Source organism: Schistocerca serialis, unplaced genomic scaffold, assembly GCF_023864345.2.
Source record: "Schistocerca serialis cubense isolate TAMUIC-IGC-003099 unplaced genomic scaffold, iqSchSeri2.2 HiC_scaffold_278, whole genome shotgun sequence".
Lineage (NCBI taxonomy): Eukaryota > Metazoa > Arthropoda > Insecta > Orthoptera > Acrididae > Schistocerca > Schistocerca serialis.
This window is the reverse complement of record NW_026047847.1, coordinates 871-5,000: the sequence shown is the minus strand read 5'-3', so window position 1 is coordinate 5,000 and position 4,130 is coordinate 871. Positions and strand designations below refer to the sequence as shown.

Below are 4,130 nucleotides of genomic sequence, written 5' to 3'. Positions count from 1 at the left end.
CTAGTTAGCAGGCTAGAGTCTCGTTCGTTATCGGAATTAACCAGACAAATCGCTCCACCAACTAAGAACGGCCATGCACCACCACCCACCGAATCAAGAAAGAGCTATCAATCTGTCAATCCTTCCGGTGTCCGGGCCTGGTGAGGTTTCCCGTGTTGAGTCAAATTAAGCCGCAGGCTCCACTCCTGGTGGTGCCCTTCCGTCAATTCCTTTAAGTTTCAGCTTTGCAACCATACTTCCCCCGGAACCCAAAAGCTTTGGTTTCCCGGAGGCTGCCCGCCGAGTCATCGGAGGAACTGCGGCGGATCGCTGGCTGGCATCGTTTATGGTTAGAACTAGGGCGGTATCTGATCGCCTTCGAACCTCTAACTTTCGTTCTTGATTAATGAAAACATACTTGGCAAATGCTTTCGCTTCTGTTCGTCTTGCGACGATCCAAGAATTTCACCTCTAACGTCGCAATACGAATGCCCCCGCCTGTCCCTATTAATCATTACCTCGGGTTCCGAAAACCAACAAAATAGAACCGAGGTCCTATTCCATTATTCCATGCACACAGTATTCAGGCGGGCTTGCCTGCTTTAAGCACTCTAATTTGTTCAAAGTAAACGTGCCGGCCCACCGAGACACTCAATAAAGAGCACCCTGGTAGGATTTCAACGGGGTCCGCCTCGGGACGCACGAGCACGCACGAGGCGGTCGCACGCCTTCGGCTCGCCCCACCGGCAGGACGTCCCACGATACATGCCAGTTAAACACCGACGGGCGGTGAACCAACAGCGTGGGACACAAATCCAACTACGAGCTTTTTAACCGCAACAACTTTAATATACGCTATTGGAGCTGGAATTACCGCGGCTGCTGGCACCAGACTTGCCCTCCAATAGATACTCGTTAAAGGATTTAAAGTGTACTCATTCCGATTACGGGGCCTCGGATGAGTCCCGTATCGTTATTTTTCGTCACTACCTCCCCGTGCCGGGAGTGGGTAATTTGCGCGCCTGCTGCCTTCCTTGGATGTGGTAGCCGTTTCTCAGGCTCCCTCTCCGGAATCGAACCCTGATTCCCCGTTACCCGTTACAACCATGGTAGGCGCAGAACCTACCATCGACAGTTGATAAGGCAGACATTTGAAAGATGCGTCGCCGGTACGAGGACCGTGCGATCAGCCCAAAGTTATTCAGAGTCACCAAGGCAAACGGACCGGACGAGCCGACCGATTGGTTTTGATCTAATAAAAGCGTCCCTTCCATCTCTGGTCGGGACTCTGTTTGCATGTATTAGCTCTAGAATTACCACAGTTATCCAAGTAACGTGGGTACGATCTAAGGAACCATAACTGATTTAATGAGCCATTCGCGGTTTCACCTTAATGCGGCTTGTACTGAGACATGCATGGCTTAATCTTTGAGACAAGCATATGACTACTGGCAGGATCAACCAGGGAGCTGCGTCAACTAGAGCTGAGCAGCCGGCCGCCCGGGAGTGTGTCCCGGGGGCCCGCGCGAACACGCAAGCGTCCGCTCAATTATTCTGCAAACAGGAGGAGGCTGAGCTCCCCTGCACAACACACCTCGAAACCCTCTCAGGTCCCGGCGGCGCGCAGCGCCGTCCTAAGTACTTGGTCGGGTTCGAGAGAGGCGCAATCGCCCGGAGTTAGGCGAGTAGACGCTTTAGGTGCGACCACCCGTGCTCCCAACTGAGCTTGCCGCTGCCGACAGAGGCCCGGGAGCGTGCTGTCGTGGCATTGCCGGCGGGAGACAACACGCGCCACCTACGGTGACCGGCAGCTCCAACGCCAGCGCCACAGAAGGACAAAAGCCCCACTTGGGTGCCGAAGCGAACTCTCCCAGCACAGCGCACGCGCCAACACGTCCGCACAGCTGCGATACAAACCACCTGCGAGAACCGCTGGGGCGACCGAGCAGCAGACGGCGTCGCGGCGCCGAGCGCCGGGCGGCGGCGCATCCTCAGCGCACACAGTCCTCAATCGGACCAGCACACTGCAGATGGCCACCGCGCTTCGCACCGGGCCCGCGAGGACCTACTTTGGCCGCAAGGCGCCGCGAGCAGGGGGCGCCGGCGCGCAGCTGCGCCGCCTGCCGCGTCCGTCGGCCGGCGCGCCTGCCACTGGCCGCCCCCACCAGCCGGCTGTAGCGCGTGCGCCCACGCACCGCGCTGCCAGCACGCCGGGCGGCCCCCCCTCACCGGCCGGGGACGGTCCCACCCAGCCACCGCCGCGTATCGCCTCACACCCAGATCCCCTTTCGCGTTCGTGGGCATGGTGGGTCCCCTTTCACGTTCGTGGGCATGGTGGGTATCCCTGAAACAACCGGTTAATAGCTCGACCGATCGTCGCCAACACTGATTCACCTCTAGCGAGAACAACCGCACCACAACGGGTTACCTGTTGTTCATTTGCGTAACGTCACCAGCAAACGTAGACGTCCATCGCCATTTGCAACGAGTATTGCATGCCTGTGTCAGGTGTCACAACACACTACGTCTGCCCACATAGACGCAACAACATGTGCACGCCTCGAGAACACGTGGAAGGTAGCCCCCGTACGTATGCGGTGTCCATTGCGCGAACGACTGTCAGCCGGCCTCTGCAGGATGTCGCAGATGTGGAACGCGGTGCAACATGCTATCACGGTGTGTGAGAAGAGACGACTACGTCCGAATACACGCTCCACTACATCAACAGACTGCTCATGCTGATCGCCATCCAGGGCGTCCGTTCCTCCCACACGTCTGAATGGCGTACCACACTGCAATCCAGCTCTTATAGGGAGACGACACGTAGCTGCGTGCACAATATTTGGACTGTATGGTCTGCCGTTGCTAGGCGCAGTCGTCGTACGGTCACACATGTGCCACGATGTATCATTCAGTACATACGGACCAATGTGCAGTACAGTTTGTGGGTTTTGCGTACATCGGCGGACAGGTGACAGGCCGTACCACAACGTAGGCTGAGTACGTCGGCATGCGAAGGGCATTGAACATGCAAACTTCTCAACGACCAGCTTGCGAAGGCAGGGGGGAAGGGGGGGGGGCATGTACGTCCTGCTGCTATCCACATTACAGTGTATAGCAGGAGCATGTGGAAAGTCAGCAACACCTGCAAGGTGTTTAACATGACGCGATACACAGGGGACCGGGCAGTGCGAATAGCGAACTATATTGCGAGGGTTGCGGTTAGGCAACACTACACTAATTTAACGAGTTGCATAACAATTACAGAGCAGGTTCAGCGACAACGTGCGTCAGGTTAAGGCGCAATATAGGTTAGGTTGAGGCACAATATAGGTTAGGTTAAGGCACAACATGGGTTACGTTAAGGCACAAATTGGGTTACGTTAAGGCACAACATGGGTTACGTTAAGGCACAACATGGGTTACGTTAAGGCACAAATTAGGTTACGTTAAGGCACAAATTAGGTTACGTTAAGGCACAAATTAGGTTACGTTAAGGCACAAATTAGGTTACGTTAAGGCACAAATTAGGTTACGTTAAGGCACAAATTAGGTTACGTTAAGGCACAAATTAGGTTACGTTAAGGCACAAATTAGGTTACGTTAAGGCACAAATTAGGTTACGTTAAGGCACAAATTAGGTTACGTTAAGGCACAAATTAGGTTACGTTAAGGCACAAATTAGGTTACGTTAAGGCACAAATTAGGTTACGTTAAGGCACAAATTAGGTTACGTTAAGGCACAAATTAGGTTACGTTAAGGCACAAATTAGGTTACGTTAAGGCACAAATTAGGTTACGTTAAGGCACAAATTAGGTTACGTTAAGGCACAAATTAGGTTACGTTAAGGCACAAATTAGGTTACGTTAAGGCACAAATTAGGTTACGTTAAGGCACAAATTAGGTTACGTTAAGGCACAAATTAGGTTACGTTAAGGCACAAATTAGGTTACGTTAAGGCACAAATTAGGTTACGTTAAGGCACAAATTAGGTTACGTTAAGGCACAAATTAGGTTACGTTAAGGCACAAATTAGGTTACGTTAAGGTACAATATGGGTTAGGTTAAGGTACAATATGGGTTAGGTTAAGGTACAATATGGGTTAGGTTAAGGTACAATATGGGTTAGGTTAAGGTACAATATGGGTTA

At 52.8% G+C, this 4,130-nt stretch overlaps 1 non-coding gene across 1 annotated transcript in view; it reads right to left on the bottom strand.

The window, feature by feature from the left end:
• LOC126444574 (small subunit ribosomal RNA) overlaps positions 1-1,447 on the bottom strand; it is a 1,909-nt gene extending 462 nt beyond the window's left edge. The window contains exon 1 of the ribosomal RNA XR_007582629.1: positions 1-1,447. This exon is cut by the window's left edge and continues 462 nt beyond it. This is a non-coding gene — a ribosomal RNA (small subunit ribosomal RNA).
• Positions 1,448-4,130: the final 2,683 nt, after the last annotated feature.